This window comes from Ursus americanus, chromosome 1 (assembly GCF_024610735.1).
Source record: "Ursus americanus isolate L20-20 chromosome 1, mUrsAme1.1.p, whole genome shotgun sequence".
NCBI classification, from domain to species: Eukaryota; Metazoa; Chordata; class Mammalia; order Carnivora; family Ursidae; genus Ursus; species Ursus americanus.
Window position 1 is genome coordinate 63,220,291 of NC_142127.1, and position 20,198 is coordinate 63,240,488.

General features: G+C 34.6%; 1 long non-coding RNA gene across 1 annotated transcript in view; it reads left to right on the forward strand.

Moving 5' to 3' along the window:
* The window catches only part of LOC148110776 (uncharacterized), a 497,911-nt gene that overhangs the window by 173,469 nt on the left and 304,244 nt on the right, over positions 1 to 20,198 (forward strand). The window lies entirely within an intron of this gene.

Sequence of the window (20,198 nt, forward strand, 5' to 3'; positions counted from 1 at the left end):
CTTAGCATTATACTCTCCAAGTCTATCCCTGTTGTCACAAAAGGCAAGATCTCATTCTTTTTATTGCTGAGTAATTTTCCATTTTATATGTATATATACCACATCTTTATCCATTCATCATTTTTTTCCATCTGCAGATTTTATTTAATTTAATTTATTTAATTTTTTTTAAATTTAATTTAATTAAATTTAATTTTTTTAATTTAATTTAATTTATTTAATTAATGACAAACTTTTTTTTACCACTTTTAAAATTCAAATATAATTAACAGTGTTATATTAGTTGCAGGTGTACAATATAGTGATTCAACAATTCTATACATTACTCAGTATTCACCACAATAAGTATATAAGTGTACCCTTAATCCCCTTCATCTATTTAAGCCATTCTCCCACCCACCTCCTTATTTGTTCTTGATATTTAAAAATTAAGGTTTTTTTCTCTTTTTTCTTTGTTTGTTTTTTAAATTCTGCACATGAGTGAAATCAAATGGTGTTTGTCTTCTTTGACTTTTTTCACTTAGCATGATATCCTCTAGATCCATCCATGTTGTTACAAGTGGCAGGATTTAATTCCTTTTTATGGCTGAGTAGTATTCCATTGTATGTGTGTACCACATCTTTAACCATTTATCTCCTGATGGACAATTCAGTTGCTTCCATAATTTGGCTATTGTAAATAATGCTGCAAAAACAAAAATGCATGTATTTTTTCAAAGTAGTGTTGTTGTCTCCTTTGTTTAAAAAAAGATTTTATTTATTTATTTGACAGAGAGAAAGGGAGAGAAAGTACAAGTAGGGGAAACAGGAGAGGGAGAAATAGGCTCCCCACTGATCAAGCCCCGGATAGGTCAGGACCCTTGGATCATGACCTGAGCCAAAGGCAGACAATTAACCTCCTGAGCCACCCAGGCGCCCCAAGTGTTTTTGTTTTCTTTGGGTAAATACCCAATTGTGGAATTACTGAATCATGTTATTTCCATTTTTAATTTTTTAAGGAATCTTTATACTGTTTTCAATAGTGGCTGCACCAATTTACATTCCCACTAACAGTACATGAGGTTTCCTTTTCTCCACATCCTCACCAATACTTGTTATTTCTTGTCTTTTTGATATTAGCCATTCTGATAGGTGTAAGGTAATATCTCATTGTGGTGTTGATTTGCATTTCCCTGATGATTAGTGATGTTGAGCATCTTTCCATGTGTCTGTTGTCCATCAGTATGTCTTATTTAGAAAAATGTCTATTCAGGTCATCTGCCCATTTTTAAATCAGATTATTTTTTTGGTGTTGAGTTGTATAAGTTATTTATTTATTTATTGAGTTGTATAAGTTCTTTAATTATTTTGAATATTAATCCTTTATCAAATATATCACCTACAAATATCTGCTCCCATAAGTAGGTTGCCTTGTCATTTTGTTGATGGTTTCTTTCATTGTGCAAAAGCTTTTTTTTTCTGGTGTAGTTTCAGTAGCTTATTTTTGCTTTTGTTTTTCTTGCCTGAGGGAGGCATACCTAGAAAAAATGTTGTTAAGGCTGACGTCAAAGAGTTTACTGTTTATGTTTTCTTGTAGGATTTTTATGGTTTCAGGTGTCATACTTAGGTCCTTAATCAATTTTGTGGTTTTTTTGTTGTTTGTTTGTTTTTTTGTCTGTGGTGTAAGAAAATGGTCCAGTTTCATTCTTTTGCATGTAGCTTTGTAATATATGTTGAAATCTAGGCTTGTGATACCTCCAGCTTTGTTCTTCTTTCTCAGATAGTTTTTGCTACTCAGGGTCTTTTGTGATTCCATACAGATTTCAGGATTATTTGTTTTAGTTCTGTGAAAAGTAGTACTATCAATATTTTGATAGTGTCACTATTTGCAAGTCACATGATACTATACAAGAAAACCCTACAGACTCCACTAGAAACTATTAGAAGTAATAAATGATTTCTGTAAAGTTGTGGGATACAAAACTAACATGCAGAAATATGTTGCATTTCTATACAGTAATAATAAAGTAGCTGAAAGAGAAATTAAGAAAATAATTTCATTTATAATTGCACAAAAATAAAACCTAGTAATAAACTTAACCAAGAAAGTGAAAAACATGTACACCGAAAATTATAAAACATTGATGAAAGAAATTGAGGATGTCGAACAGAAAGGTATGTCATGCTCATGGATTGGAAGAATGTTAAAATATTCATATTACCCAATGCAATTTATAGGTTCAATGCTATCCTTAACAAGGTATACTGACTTTAAGTAAAAGTAGTTTTTTTTTCTCATAAAACCACAATTATTTTATAAATGTAATATTACGTACTTGCAAGTTGTAGTTTCTCAACAGCAGCATGTTATAGTTTATGGACTTTAAATACTAATAAGAAAGTTTCTTAAAGAATATTACCAGGATAGAAATATGTTATTTGTGTTTATGATTCAGGATGGAAAAGAAAAGAAAAGAAAAGAAAAGAAAAGAAAAGAAAAGAAAGAAAGAAAGAAAGAAAGAAAGAAAGAAAGAAAGAAAGAAAGAAAGAAAGAAAATGTAAATATTATGAAAACCATGTGTAAAAGTTTTAGAAGAAAGAATGCATCTTTCTGAAAACCTTGGAACTGAGTTATCATGTTGTGACAGTTTTGGCTTTTTCACTGAAATCCCTTGCTGTCTTTTTCCTGTTTGTAAAAGTAATTTTTAAAAACCACCTAAAAAATGGCTAGTGGCCACTCAAGCTGTTCTATTTAAGGAGATGATTTAAGGAAGTTGCCAACAAGAAAATAAAACTTTGTTTTTAATTTTTATTTTTAATTTGTAGTCAGTAGTTAAATAAAATACACTTTACTTCCAAATCATATTTATTACCCAGAGCTGACAAGATTCTGTCCAAACAGATGTATGATTTTAGAATCTAGCCAAATGAGCGTGCTACATTCCACCCTTCTATGGGGCTGAGGATTGGTGGGGGTGGAATTGGAGGGGTATGCCAGTGAGAGAGCATGTAAGGACATGTTACATTTGAAAAAACAAATTTACTGCAATATCAAACTTCACCTTCCATGAAGGGAAGTCATACTGGCATTTTCAGAAAGTGTAGAAAGAATGCAAAGAGGTGTCACCTTGTTTCCTAGAGAGAACATTCACTCACATTAGAGTCACCTAGGAAAACCTACAAAGTGCCAGTATCCAGGACCTATCCTTAGATTTTCTGATTAATGTTTCCATGGTGGGGTCTGATCATACATAATTTTAAAAAGCTGTGCCTGTGCTAGTATTTATAATCTGCATTCAGGATTGAATAAAACAATCCACCCCATCCCCACTATGATAGTTAATTTTATGTATCAACTTGATTGGGCTGAAGGATACCCAGATAGCTGGTAAAACATTATTTCTGTATATGTCTGTGAGGGTGTTTCTGGAAGAGATTCACATTTGAATCCATAGACTGAGTGAAGAATAATGTCCTCACTAATGAGAGTAGATTTTATCTAATTCATTCAAAGCCTAAATAGAACAAAAATGTGGAGTAAGGGCAAATTTGCTCTCTCTGCTTGAGACAAGACATCTACTATCTTCTGCCCTCAGACACTGACTCTCCTGGTTCTCAGGCTTCCAGACTCAAACCAGGACTCACACCCTTGTCACCTTAATTCTTAGGTCTTTAAACTGGAACTGAATTACACCACTGGCTTTTCTTGTACTCCAACTTATATATGCTAGCTTAACATTTAATTTATCAGTTCCATTTCTCTAGAGAACCGAAACTCTTACGCTGTCCCCACAGAAAGAACTACTGTAGGGAGAGTTACTTGGGTTTTATCTGTATCTGTATTATATATTTGACATATTACATTTACTCCTACCACCTCCAGGTTTTCCAAACCATTCCTCAATGGCCTATAGCAACTCAAATTAAGAAGTCAACTCTACCACACACATTCTTCACAGTTGTGTGGAATGTAGAACATAACTCAAAAGACACTAATATACTAGAGAAATAACCTCACCATGATGAATAAAAATATTAGATGAATAAAAACATTATATGGGAATTTAGTAATACAGTGATTCCTCCATCCTGCTTCACTCCTTTAATTAATTGGTTTGTGTCTACTTGAGTTCCAGAGTATCACCTGTACATACCACTATTTTGATAATTTCATGCTACACCTAAAACAGGTGTCATTGCTCTTCATCTCAAAAGACTGCATATTGTTATCATTTGAGAGTGGCCTCCAATTTCATATTGTCTTTTTCAAATCCCAGCTCCAGGATTATTTCTAATTATTTCTAATCTTCCCCAAGAGATTGTTCCTCAAGAGGAGGGAAAGGTGGAACTTGGGCATTTTACCTCCATGCCTTATCCCTGTGTTTAATTCCAATTCCCGAGATTCTTGAGGCTAGAAGGGATTTCCAACTTTCTCTCATATGTTCTGAGTTCTCTCTACTGTATGGGTTAAAGATTAAATCCATTATGATTGGCTGTTAATATTAAGAGGAGCTCAAACAATTGACTTCAAAAATTTCCTTTGCAACAATGTCTTTCAAAATATTCCCTGGCCAAAGTCTCACACATACATTTCTAGATGTCGGACATCAAATATTGACTCTGATTCTTTGTATTTGTGCTCTGTCAATCCTAAAGCTTCCTGAGGTAAGTGGATAAGAAAAATCATGAATGGTTGGGTTTTGTTTTGTTTTGGTTTGGTTTTTTTTTGACTATTTAATAAAGGTAGCTTTGGCCACTTCTTAGTAAAAAGAAGTAATAATTTCACTACAGCCCTAAAATTTCTAGGAATGGATTAGATTAATCTCAAAAGGATTTGATTGCTAAAATTTTGTCATTTTAACAGCCTCAGTGTTTAATAAAAAGCCACTATCGGAACTAACTTCATCCTATATGTCCAAGACACAGGAGACAAAAAAAGTGGGGAAGAGAAGGCTTATTTTTAACCTGAGAGAGAGAGGAAAAAAATAGAGTCAAAGTTCTATTTCTAGCTCAGCTACTGATCATCTGGGCAATTTCCTAAGATCACTTTCTGTATGAAAATGATGATAAGAATACCTCATAATTGAGATTTTTTGGAGTGAAATGAAATACTGAATTCAATGTACTTGTCACAGTGGTTTGTACATTGTGAGTGCTCAGTAACTGGTAGCAATAAGAACAATATTATAATAATTATTAATATTAATACATTCATTATTATTAGGAGGGGATTATAATCACCTACATGAAAGGAAACACTGTAATTTACACTTCCCACCTAATTCAGCATTTCCCACCTAATTTAGTGAACTAATGTTTCACTAAACATTAGTTGCTCTTATTCTTAGAATACAGTGCCTTTCATGTATTTGATTGTTTTTCTCTGTTGATTATCAAAGAACCTTAAGACTTTTAGTTGTACTTGATATTTTAATGTATCATAAATCAGGGAAATTGTTGACATCAGACATTAATTATCCTTAGATCATTATACTCTTCGACAAACCAATGGTATCTATGGACTTTATCTCCAGGGCTATATAAATGTATATGAAAGTGTTATAAAAGATTTGCAGAGTTTCTGAAGCATATTTATGCATACAATAGCAGTCTACAATCCAGAAACCTAGAAGTCCCACCTTCATAAATAGAAATATTTCACAAAAAAAATTTTTTAAATTATTGTTTCTAATTCTCAGTATTATGTAATTATGCAACTAAGTTATGACCTTAATTCAGAAAAAGTCTGAAAGTCAGCTTAAGAAAAAGTCACAAAACTGTGTCAGAGATGTGTATGTTAAGTGTGTGTGTGTGTGTATGTATGTGTGAGAGAGACAACAACAGAGACAGAAAGGGAGAGAGATGGGGAGATTTCATATAAAGTTGTTTTTCTCCAAAGTGATACATAATTTTTAAATTACTGCATTTATTAAGGTGATTTTTAGTCTACTTTAAAGAATAGTTATGGACTAATCATAAAATTGTTGAGAATGGTAGAATATGGGTTGACCCTCCAAACTGAACATTATACTGTAAAACTACAGAGGGATACTCACTGAAGAATATACAAATATGTCAAATGAGTAAAAGGGCAAATAAACAATTCTATGTATTTGGGGATTTAAAAAATGGGCCATTTTAAAGTACTAGGGAAAATGGAGCTAATGATACAATTAGCTAATGGAAAAAAATAAGTTGGATACCTACCACACATCATTTGCCGAAGTTAATAAGAGATGAGCTAAACACTATCAGTGTAAGATTAAAGCAGAACAGGGGCACCTGGGTGGCTCAGTCATTAGGCGTCTGCCTTAGGCTTTGGTCATGATCCCAGCGTTCTGGGATCAAGCCCCGCATCTGTCTCCCTGCTCGGCGGGAAGCCTGCTTCTCCCTCTCCCACTCCCCCTGCTTGTGTTCCCTTTCTCGCTGCCTCTCTCTCTGTCAAATAAATAAATAAATCTTTTAAAAAAAGATTAAAGCAGAACAAAACATAGGTGAATATATAATCTTGGATCAAGTATTACTTTCAGAGCAAGATCTTAGAGATAGATACCAAAAGTCACAAGTTAGTGGCAGTCAAGGCAGCATCAGTCTACAGATCATTTTTGTTTACAATTCCAGGATGTTTTTAAAAAGTATACAATATTGGGGCATCTGGGTGACTCAGTTAGTTAAGCATCCAACTCTTGGTTTTGGCTCAGGTCATGATCTCAGGTTGTGGGATTGAGCTCCACCTCCCGCTCTGCTCTCAGTAGGGAGTCTGCTTGAAGATTCTCTCCCTCAACCCCTTCCCCACTCTTTCTCTCTCTGTCTCAAATAAATAAATCTTTTAAAAGTGTACAGTATTTAAACATTATAAAATTTTGAATACAAATATAATTAACTGCTTTTTTTTTGTAAAAATAAAAAGACTAACTGGCAAAACTGGACTAATATTTCTGTAGTGCACCCATAACGCAGAGCTGAGTTCAGGGTTCCCTTCTAGAAAGAGGCAGGAGTTATCCTGTAAGATGTATCACTGACATGCTTTGCTTCACTCTTTTTCCTTCCAGCCTGAACTCTGGGCTTTTAAAATTGAGATCTTGGTAGAGATCATATTTGAACAAAATATTATAAGTCAAACTAAAATAAAAGCAAAATGAAAAAAAAAATTCAAGATATATGATAGCTTAATATTTTTTTAAAGACAAATCTCGGATGAATTAGAAAATAAGTATTTCATTACAAAAGTAATTCAATGTAGAATCTACCCTAGTGTAATTTTAATTATGTTAGGTTTAAGTTATATATACGTTTCACATTAAAAAATTATATTGTAGTTTTTGAAAATGTAATTTTGCAGTGTAGCAGATGTTATGGGCTGATAAGTTATAAAAACATTATGATTAATCTTCTATGCCATGTTTAAAAAAAAAAGAAAGAAAAAATATTTAGAAGTATGTTTGCAGGGTTGTGTATGTTAGCAAAGAAGTCAGGCATCTGACCTAACACTGACATTTCCCATATTTCTACTATAATTAAGAAAACTTTTACATTAATGTAAACTCTATAAATTAAGAATAGTTCCTTATGAATTAAAGATATTCTCTAGTTTTTACTGTATATGTGCCTTGAACTGACCTATTTCCTGTATTTTTTGAGCCCAGTTCCTGAGTGTTCCCTTTCTTTACATGAATTTTCCTATGTCCTTGCAATAAATGACTTCATCTTTGTTACTCAAAAAAAGTTCCCATTGTGAATTATGTCTTCTTTGTATTAAATAATTTCATACACACTCTGCCAGAAAATAAGCTGTTGAGTATGCCTTCTATTTTTTTTAGATTAACATGCATTTTTATCTTAAACCGTTTCACAGTTGATTTTATTTCCAAAGATTCTTTTGACCAGATTCTGTCTTGTGTAGATAATGCTATCCTCCTTTCTTTCCTCACAGATACGTAAATTAATTTTTTAAAGATTTATCTATTTATTTGAGAGAGAGAGAGAGAGAATAGGGGGAGGGAGAATAAGCAGGCTCTGCACTGAGCATGGAGCTTGACACAGGGCTTGATTCCAGGACCCCAAGATCATGACCTGAGCTGAAACCAAGAGTCAGATACCTAACCGACTGAGCCACCCAGGTGCCCCTAGATATGTAAAACATTTTTAAGCACTTGTTGGGCAGAGCCATAACAACAACAACAAAAAAAAAGCAAAAATTCATAGCATTTTTTGATCCTTTCAGACTTATAACAAAATCAGTAATTTATAATTATATGGAATTAAGTGTAAATCTCTCTATATATTTATTTACATTATAATCTCTTGAACTAAATAAAAAGTTAAAAGTAAATTCAAATATAATTTTTTTTTTTGTTTCCCATTTCCAACGCTGGGCTAAAAACATCAGAAAATGTTTTCCCTGTGGGGCGCCTGGGTGGCTCAGTTATTAAGCGTCTGCCTTTGGCCCAGGGTGTGATCCCAGGGTCCTGGGATTGAGCCCCACATCAGGCTCCCTGCTCCTCTGGGAGCCTGCTTCTTCCTCTCCCGCTCCCCCTGCTTGTGTTCTCTCTCTCGCTGGCTCTCCCTCTCTCTCAAATAAATAAAATAAAATCTTAAAAAAAAAAAATGTTTTCCCTAAATTTTAATCAGTAGTTTTTCCATGTTTCAATAAAGACTCAAAGTATATGAACATTGAATTTCAAGAGAGTAGTTTCAATAAAATAATGTATTAAAATTTTAGGTAAAATATTTTAAAAATATGTAGTGTTACAAACTTCGCTTTCAAGTTTAGAATGTTAAACATGTATTAGAGTGACAGGTTGAAATATACACGTACTTTATGGATATGCAAACACACACACACATATTTAACTGAAGTCTGAGACTATGAGTTTTCTGTAATATTTATTCTGACCCATAGCAATTAGCCATATTTCCATGATTCTGATGTTAATTGAATAAATAGATTCAAAATCTATCTGGCTTTATTCAAATAACCTTTGAAATGAACTTAGAATAAGATTTTTTTAAAAAGGAATATTGTGAAAGCTATTTGTGATTTTTACATTTCTCTTTCCTGACAAGTGATTTTTTTTTTTTTTTTGGTAATACTCTATTGCAGTTTAACCTTTTTCTGATCTGTTCAGCCTTAGAGAAAGATGTTTATTCACCAAGCCAACATACACCTAGTAATCATCTGCTACATTCCAGGAACTGTTTAAGGCACCAGGTGTACAACTGTGGACAACACAGTTTTTCCCCTTTAAGGATTATATTATAGCTGTGGGAGGCATGCAACAAACTAATCAGTGCATATGTAGTAATTTAGATCACAGTAAGAGTCATGGTGAAAAATAAAACTGTGTCTTAAATGGGGGTGGTGAAAGGGGTGGGGAGAGTAATGTTACAGATGGAATGGTCAGAGAAGATTTCATTGATGGCATTTGAGGAAAGATCTACAGGAAATAAAAGAGACTTGTGAATTTTGGGGGAAAGAGTGTTCTGTGTTGCACCAATTTTGGTCACAAGCATCATCATTAAGACTTGTCATTTCCACTATCCATAAAATCAGGGGGCAAAACTTCTGATTGGCTCTAACACTTCATACTACCTGTCTGCTACCTCCTTCACATGAAATATCATCTATAACTTAAAATAATTTGAAATATATAAAAGATAGAAAAATAAAAAAGGAAGAGGAAGAGAAGAAAGGAGAATTGAGAGAATGGATTATTGCATAATACATGTGTTCTCAGAAATAAGAGTAGAGAAGTAATGGAAAAATGCATTTTTTGGTTTTGCATGGTACCCTATAAGGCTTGTATACTGTTAGGCTCAGTAAATTCCAGCAGTTTGAATCTTTACCGATGTGGAAAAAAAAAAAAAAAAGAAGATGTTTAGCTAAGAAAAAGAGGGAGTTTTGGGAAGTATACCAACACCAAGTTTGCTCCCATGTTGTGTGCTGTCGTACTCTATCAATAAAACAGTCAAATGTGGAAGTGAGTTACATGTTCATATTTCATAATGCTGAGACATGGTGAGAAAGATGAATTGACGACATCTATCTTACCCAGATAGATGAAAATATTACATAACTTTACTCTTAATGAAGTGCTTCTTATTTTCTTCAAAGCAAACCTTGTGACTCTCCTTAAACTACTATTTATGTTTGAGATGAAGGAAACCAATTGCTTTATCCCTTCATAAGCTAAACACTTGTAAATCTGCTGCTCTGAGTTTTGACAATATTTGAATACTTATTGATCCTAACATAGCACACAAACCTCCAAATGTTTGCCAGTAGATAAAGGTTTGCGAAGATTACAAACTTCAATTAATATTCTAAAGAAAATATGCACTTTTCATAGCCTTGTTCCTCCTAGTTTACTTCTTATATAATCACATCATTTAACTTTTTATTTTGGAATGGAGGTCACAGCTTTGTTGCATATCTTCATGTCTTTTTTATTGGGTAGTTTTTATTGGGTAGTTCTTTCTGTTCTTATTGTGTATTCCATTATCTAAAAATAATGACTCTGTGCCTACTATGTACGCAGCTCTGAGGCTATGGTTGTGTGTAAGGTAGATATGGTTCACACTGTTACACAGCTCACAGAGTAGTGAAGAAAATCCTCAAGTCAACAGCAGTACAATGATTGCTGTGATGGAGTTAGTATAGCTTATCATGGGAGCTCCTATGTGTAACACTTACCTGTAACTTCAAAGGGAAATGGGCAAGGAAGATTTCTTGGAAAAAGGGACATCCAGGCTATGACCTAAATACAAGTAGGTAATTGCCAGGAGAAGCAGCAGACATAGCATGTTCAAAGACTAAGAGAGATAAAAGATAGCGCATTCAGAAAAATATAAATTGTAGAGGAGGGCTGGATAATACAGTGCTGAGAGGTGTGGTGGAAAGCAGAGCCAAATTCTGTGGAAGATCATGAACCAATTTAAAGATTTTAGGTTGAATCCTGATGGGAACCACTGAAGTTATTGAGGGAAGAGGGAAGGGGTAATGTTTAAATGCATTAAATAGGTTGGAGGACGTTAAAGTATTCTTGCAACAATCCAGGAGACAGATGCTGAATGACAACTAAAAAGTTGGTGATGTTTAAAAGGTAGAACTGATATGTTTTAAGTGATGGATTAAAATGTTCAAATAAAGAAAAATGGACCCTAGGTTTCTAACTCAAGCAAGTAGGTAAATTATGACGTTTCTCCCTAAAATAAGAAACAAATTCATCTTGAGACATGTTGAATTTGAGGGGTATGTGAGATGGAGTTGCCAACTTACTTTTAGATAAATAAGACAGATTCAGGAGATATGCAGGCTAAACTATATTGATTTAGGAAAATAAATGGTAACTGAAAGAGTGAGATGGTCTCATACAGGGTAGTACCTTGAGGAATTGAAGTTTTTTGTGGGAGAAGGAAAGATAGAGGGAGAGAAAGAAGGAAAGAGAAAGACTGAAGATACAGAAGATAAACTCAGGAATTAAGTTCTTTGAAAAGGCTGCACAAAGTGAAATCCAGGTCACAAGTAGATGAAGCAGCCTTGATGTTAGAAGAATACTTCTCCCATTGTCATGGGCAGGAAGGAAAAAGGGATGATTATACATGTTTGTGAGGTGATGTCAGGAAGTGGAGAAAGTCCTATTTTCTTTGTTCTGTAGAAACCTTTGGCTGAATATTTTAAGGAAAGAGAGGTAAAGATTTGAAGAGAGTGGAGAAAGTTTGAAATGTTCACTGAGGAGAAAGGGGAGAAGATCTCACCAAGAAAACAGGGAGGATTCCAAGAAAGAGTTGAAGGATGGATTAAATTTGGAGGAGATTATTTTATATTTCTATAATTGTGCATGTTTACTTGATTTTTCTCCAACATATACATCACTTTGGGCGCACGTTTGCACATGCACACACACACGCACACACGCACTCACACACACGACATGTTGCCAGATGGAGGTAATGAAAAAAGAAATTGAGAGAATTAGAAAAAAAATCTAAATATTTGTCAGTGGAATCTGAACAGAGTAGGGAAGAAAATGAAGAGAGAAGTGGGCTGTGGGAGATAAAGGGAATAAAAGAACAGAGGCAAAATGAAGTTGAAGGACACATATCCTGGGAAAAACTAAGATGTTTGAAAAGATAGGTAGTTGTAGACACAGAACATTTTCTGGGCTTAAATGTTCAGTTATGGTGGAGATATGTCAAGTAATGAGAATTTCAGGGGTGTCACTGTGAGAGTGAATTTCTGGAGAGGCCTAGAGTTGTAGGTTACTGGTGATGAACCCATGCATGAACTGACAACAATGGCATCGAAGGATTCATCCATGTATTTTTAAATCCTCCATAATTATGATGGAATGAAGAGAAGAAAAAGAATGCAAGATAGACATTTAGCCTGAAGGGAATAAAAGGATGTGATCAGGGAGCATATAAATGTCAACAAAATGAAGAGAGAGAATGAGGCAAGAAACTGGCAGTTAACTCTCAGAAATAGAGCTTTTAAAAGTATCTTTATGTATTTTTACAAAATTTCTGATGCTAGTGATTTCTCAAAACACTCTTGTTTTTATTAGCCTAGAACAGTGACTGTAGCTTAAATAACCATTTTCCTTCCTTCCTTCCTTTTCTCTCTCTGTCATTATTATTCCTGCTCTGGAAGTAAGAACTCTTGATAGAGTTCATTTCATACTGAACACTATTTTTTTTTCCTAAGGGACAGCTGTGTCTTACATTATTGCGGATAGGGCATTCCTGTATAGAAGACTCTAAGACAGAGTTTAGGGTGCAAGTGATTACTAGGGAAGACCCTTGTAGTAAACACCTGTGACAGGGAGGCAAAGGCAGCTGGATTAGGTAGAGGGAGAAACTTGAGTTGACATGGAGGGTAGAGGACAGTCTTGGCAGACCCCATGGCAGATCTCTGAGGCTAAAATGGCCCGTTAGAGTTGCTCTCCATGGGCCTTTTTATTCGTGTTGATATCAGTTACTTGATGTGAGCCATCCTGAAAGGGGTACAACCTTGGGCCAGCAGATCTCTGCCTCTGAGACAATCCTTGAAGGTGCTGGTGACTGACAGCTTGTCTCCCCATACTCTTCCGGAAGATCAGGCAAAATGTTCCTCCTTGAAGAGGGATCATTCAGTGCAGAAGGACCTGTCTACCATGTGTCATCTCATGTTTCATTGAATAGGAATCATCAAAATGAATGATGTAATGTGCTTTGTACATAAAGCAGTTTAGTTATTGATATACTTTATCGTAAGTCGATAGAATCATTCATTTGCTAAGAAATGAATACATTATATTAAATGTCACAAAAATACTAGTGTTATGCTTTGAAGTAAAAATTTAAAGGCTTATATTTTATGCCATACACCTAATGAGTTGAAATTGACTTGAGATTTATGATTTGTAGCAAATATACCTTACAGTATGAGTAAAGATGCAACATATACTCAGTGAGTACTATGGACTGAATGAACATGGGAGACTGATATACACTGTCCTATGGGGGGATGATAAACTCCAAGAAGAGTTGTAATTATGTTGTTTTTCATTTGTGTAATCAAAATTCCTGTATTTAATTTTTTTATCTTTCCTACTTTTTAAAATATAAGCCTTTTAATCTTCCAGTTAAGATATTCCAAGTGACTAGGCAAAGAAGTAATTACTGAGAGGCAAAAAAAAAAAAAAAAAAAAAAGATTAAGAAATAGAGTATGTTTTGTAAATTGCCTTGTAAAAGGTTTATTTTCAATATGCATTATTTCTTTTGTGAACATGTAAATAGATACTGATGATTAAAAGTCATACTGATAATATTTATAATAATTTTGTAAATAAAAATGCCAAATAAGACTTATTTCCTTGAAAGCTTGAGTATTTAAAACATTTTATAGTTGATTACGCTGGAAAGGTTAATTTCTAATATAAATGAATGAATCATACTATACATATACCAAATGTATTGAAAGTCAGTTTGCTATGGAAAAGAAATTTTGAAATTATGATCTGAATTTCTTTTTTTTAATAATAATTTTTTATTATGTTATGTTAGTCACCATACAGTATATCCTTAGTTTTTGATGTAATGTTCCATGATTCATTATTTGCGTATAACACCCATGCAATATGTGCCCTCCTTAATACCCATCACCGGCCTAGCCCAGTCCCCCACCCCTCTGAAGCCCTCAGTTTGTTTCCCAGAGTCCATAGTCTCTCATGGTTCATTCCCCCTTCTGTTTACCCCCCCTTCATTCTTCCCTTCCTTCTCCTACCGATCTTCCTATTTCTTATGTTCCATAAATGAGTGAAACCATATGATAATTGTCTTTCTCTGCTTCGCAGAGAAATACAATTATAATCTGAATTTCTAATGCAATTGATTTATACACACATTCAAGCCTTGATGTTGGCAAATATAGGGAGCCATACTTGTCCATTTTTCCTGACCTGAAATCACTCTTAGCGTCAAATAATCTTGGAATGGTGCTTCTGAAAGCACCATTAGCTGAACTTCACATTTGTTTTCATCATCACTTCCACCGCAAGACTGATGTTTACAAGTGAGTCTGGTGGTGCAGATGGACAAAAGCCTGAAGAAACTTTCTGTCACAACTCCCTACCTCTACTTTTCCCTATCTCCATTCTTGACTCAGCTTACAGTCGTTTCAGTTTATTAATTTATTCCCTTATTCAGTCATTCGTGGAACACTCTTTGTGTACGTGCACAGAGTGTCAGCTATTCTAGAACTACACAGCCCAATTACAGTAGCCCTATGTAGCTCTTTAAATTTAAATAAATAAAATAAGAAATTTGGTTCTGTAGCCACACTAGCCACATCCCAAGTGTTCAGTAACTATATGTGGCTAGGAGGCTATTGTATTGGCAAGCACAGATATGGAACATTTCTATTATCATAAAAAGTTTTATTAGACAGCCCTTTTTCTAGTGCCTAGGAATGAAGAGATAAAATTTGAAATCTCTGCCATGAATGAGTTCACAGACTGTTAGAAGAAAATTCAATACAGAAAACTTCAAAGTACTCTTAGATAACAAAGAATAATCACCTAAATGAATCTGGAGAGGGATAGAGAATCAATGAAATGAATCCTGAGTTGAAGCTGGGGGTTGAGGAAAGGTGTTTCAGGCACAGGGCGTACCTTATGCAGTGCTCTCGTGGATGAGAACCAAACGAAAAACAAAACAAAACAGAAGTGCAACACTTCAGGCACAGGCAAATAATTTGAAATGGTTAGAGTGTAAAGTGATCTTGGATGAGGTTCTCCAAACAGGTTTGTGTGTGTTTCTGTGTTTTTCCTCTATAAATGGGAATAGAAATACTCTAAAGGTTGATGTTAAAATTTATTTTTAATATGTGAAGCACTTAGTTTCTGGCACTAGCAAGAATTTATAAATATTAACAACTGGTAGTATTAGCATTATTATATTTTCATTAAGATTTTAAAAAATTGGAAGTATGATCTGGAACTTACTCCAGAATCAGAAACAGAGGTATACTTCTGATTAGAATACCACACTTAGTGATATCTAGGAAGAGTATAAAACTGAAAATGTTCTGGCCTTTCTCTTTCCTTTTTTAGGTGCAAGTGGTGGGAAAAGCAGAGCACTAGAAATGCTGGTGGAGGGTGGAAGAACACAAATAATAAAGGAGAAATGAAATCTAGCTTAGTGTAGATTGAGCCAAGTATTCTATTTTTTGCATGTGTGCCTCTGCTTTTATTTTATTTTTAAAAGTAATCTCTATGCTCAACATGGGGTTGGAACTTACAACCCTGAAATCAAGACTTGCATGCTCTATTCACTGAGCCCGCCAGGTACCTCTGTGCTTTTAACTTGAAAAAAAAAATTTTTTTTTGAACTTGGTAAGAAAAAACATATCAGAATCATAAATTTAAAAGAAACTGTGCTTGGACTTCGACTTTTTTTTTTCCTGGCCTTACAGAATCGAGGTTTAAAAGTGCCAAGAATATCCTAAGACAGACTGTTCTTATAAGAATTCCAGTCGACTTTTTCAGACTTGAAAGGTTTGGGTGGTTTGGCTAAGAGTCAACCAAGAATCAAACATCTTAAATGTTTATTCAGACTGAACTTTTGAACCATTTCATGTTGTTCTTTTTCTACTACACACCAATGATAGAAACCAATACTTTTTTTTCTTCTTTTTTTTTTTTTTAGCTAAGGTAAATATCATGATGTAGCTCAGTTTTTAAAATGAATTTCCTTCTCCTACATTACATGAGAGTATCGTGATTCTCAGATCATTCTGTACTAGTTTTAAAGTGACCAATTTAGTTCATTAAGCTATTTTGCCTGGTGATAGAACTTCAATAACATGTAAAGTATTTTTCTCTCCTCAAGAAGCATATAATATAAATTTGTGGAATTTTTTTTTGTAATTGATTGCAGTGAAGTCATTGGTTCTATTTGTAATTCATTGAAAATATGAGGGTTCTGATTTTATATGCAAACTAATTTTAGGGGGTACAAAAAACCTTGGAATTTTCCATTTGCTTAAATCGTTGGTAATTATTTAATATGCCATACTATAGTTGAGGCTACCTTATCAATTATTTCAATCACAATCCCCCAGGTCACAGTCCAGAATTTATAAATCAAAATCTGCAGGAGATGGAACCTGGTCCTGAGCATTTTTAAAAGTATCACAAGAAACTGATGGACACTCTTATAGAACAATAGTTTTTAACCCCAAGAGACTGATTTCACTTTGGTTTGTAGAGGAAGCACTAAAAACTATTTTTGTAAATATATAAGATAAAATTGAAAACAAAATACTTATTTATGCCCTAATCTTAATGCAATTTATATAATATAATAATATGTATTTCAAAATACAAATCTTGGGTAGTATTTCATTAGGTGACATATTACATTAGTAAAATGCTTTGCACTTTTATATATTTGGATTTGAGAAAAACAAGATAATATTCAACTGAAGAGTGTTGGCTTTTAAAAATTCTTAACATTTCAAAATCAATAATAAATAAGTATAAACAAAAAGCAATTGTGAATTTAAAACTTTAAAATAGAGACTGATACAGGTTCATGTTATATTGATTCCAATCATGCAGAACAGCGTTGATTTAATTTCCAAAACAATGAAATTTAGTAAAGTTTTTAACACAATAAATAACAAACTACTCTCAATATATAGAGTAATTGTATTTCTGGAAAATTGAAAAATATTAAAAACACTTCGTGTTTGCATCTAAATTGAGTTACAGAATTATGTTCTCTGATTACTATAAACATATTTCATCTACATGGATAGGAGCATTTCCTGTGGAAATGAGAAAATTTTGTGGGAATATCTTGAGCATTAAAACTTTATCATGGTACCAAATCACTAAATGACAGGGTTATTCCTTATATCAAGTGTGTTACCTGAAAATACCCCACAAATTCCCAAAATGTCCCATGGAGCCGGTACCATCCACTTTGAGTACTCTACTTCTTCAAAGGTAATCTGGATTGCCACATACATTTTTTTTTTCTTTCCTGTGTTCAACACTAAAGTCAGTGTTTTCTTCTGGGGTTCTTAGGAAGCTCTGCTAATTTGGGAAGTGTCAAACCAGATGACTGACCTCCAGACTGCAAATTGCCCAGACTTGACGCTACTGCTATAGTAGATGCTGTTGGGGCCCCATTCATATGCACTTGAGACTCATGATTTGTCAGTGATGTCTTTCTTTCTGCCTGAGAGCTTTCTCCAGACCCACCCACTTTACAGGCTGAAAATGACCTACATTAGGCCTTTAGTGATCATCTCTCATTCAATGACAGAAGTGAATTGAAAGATAAATGTCTTAGCTTTCTTGAATCTTGGATCAGACAACCAGCAGGTAGCATAGTTTTCCCTCAAAATTTCAATAGAAACCTATCTAATTAAAGCACCTTTTACTATTTTATTTCCTTCCTTATTTTACTTCCCACTCCTCTACAGATCCTTCTTGCAGTTAATTTGCAATCAAATATTTTTCTTGGAGCATGCATCTAGGGAACTTCTAAAACAGGTGGTGAAAGATAAGATTCTGGAATTGGACCACTTGCTATCCAGATGTCAACAAGAATCCCCTTGCTGATGGTAACTAGGATGATAATAATCCATGGCATCCTGTACAATGCAATTGCTGGCATGGATTAGTAGAGAACACAGGTGGAATGCTAGCAATGGTGTATGTAATAGCGCTAGTGCTTGAAAGAATGAATGTGATGCTTATTATATGGATTGTTTTCTTGGTGATTATTAACATCACAGACATCACAAGATAGTCACAGACATAGATTAGCAAATCAAATAATTTAGAATATAGTATGAAATGCAGAAAGTATCCTTGGCAGCACTTTAGAAAGCCCTTATGTGGGGCGCCTGGGTAGCGCAGTCGTTGGGCGTCTGCCTTCGGCTCAGGGTGTGATCCCGGCGTTCTGGGATCAAGCCCCACATCGGGCCCCTCCGCTGGGAGCCTGCTTCTTCCTCTCCTACTCCCCTGCTGTGTTCCCTCTCTCGCTGGCTATCTCTCTGTCACATAAATAAATAAAGTCTTAAAAAAAATAATAAAACCCTTGTCTTCTGTAGTTAGAGGTAAGAGTGTGTTGAAAACTAGGGTCTTAGTTGTAAGAGATGCTCACCACAAAAGAAAATTTTAGCCATAAGCAGCCTCTCATGTTGAAGCCTGAGCCCTGATAAGGAAGGAACAAGACCCTGAAGCCAGGATATCTGGGTAGAGATGACAGAGATCTTTATACTCCTAGATGTTTCTGGATAGTCTCAGCAGGATGGAAGGTGCCATCTTCCTTGCTAAGGAAGAGTAACCCATGATACCTGGAGATGATGAAAAGATCTCACTGAAGTTAATGCCTTGAAAAATGATTCTTTGCCTCTTTTGATGTGTCTCTATCTCCACTCACTGCTTCTAGACTAATAGATAGGGTCAAGTCTCAACAGAACTCCAGTGGAAAAGTATAGTTCTTGCTATGGAAAGAAGATTCTGTACCAAAGGTCCTGGCTCATATGTACCAGAAGGAATCTGAAGAACATGCTAGGGAATGGATTTTGAGGGGGCTGGACCAGGGAAGGTGAATAAAGGCTGATAGGAAATTTGTTTGTTCATATAGGGACAGTCACTCATCATTTCGAATTTAGTAATGCATTAGGAATACTGGAGATAGGCTTAATATGTTTCGAGAAATTGTTCCTTGAAGCATAGAAACACCAAGTAAATGAGGCAGAGATGTCAGAATTGTTTAAGCAGAATTGAGAAAACTGGCAGATGCTCAGAAAAGTGAGCGTGGTAAAATAGACGTATTAAAGAAGATCGGAAAAACCACCATCTGACAATGTACTGGGAAGACACAGGAAACAGTCTCTTCCTAAGAAAAATAAGAATTAAGTTAGTAGAGTGACATCATTTTTATAAAGTCAATAGCAGCTGTTCTTTGTACCCTCTTTATTTTAAAAACTGTATTAATGGACATACAATCAGGAATTAATCAATTTGTTGAGGTAACAATGGAAATTAATGAACAGGATGGCTATTATTTAAAAATAAAGTATTAAAATGTCAGAAGTGTTCTTGAAATGATGAAGCAGTTTGTCCAATATCATATAGCTGGCTCGTGACTAAACTGGGAGTTTAATTTATATAATCTGACTTCAGCATCAGCACATTTAATGATTATTGTGGTTATAAAAGTACATATTCAGTGTGATAATGTCTGTGTATGTATTATACTTTCTAAATCACTGAAGTATAAAAATATTCAGACAATGAAGTCATATGGCTTATATGCTAGAGTTTCCAATTTATGTCTCAGATCACATAAAGCTTGACTTCCAGATGGTAACAAACCAATCAAACAACTGACAGGGGCCAAGAGGACTAGTGGCACCACCACTGAGTCTTCTTTTTCCTACAGGCTCATAATGAAAATGCCGTAGACCCTTCCCTTTCTCTTTTTGCTTTTCCATTTCTCAATCCTCATTAAAATAACTGCATTTGGGGCTTTATTACCTCTTACCTGGTTGGTTTAACAAACTCCTACCATTTTTTCTTGCATCAATCAATCATAACTATTAGAGCTGAAGTTGAAAAAGCACCACTATCCCTTGCCAGTCCTATGCTTGGAAAACCCATGAGCTTCTGGAACAAGTTCCCACTTCTCCGCCTGCCATGTGGACCTTGAGATC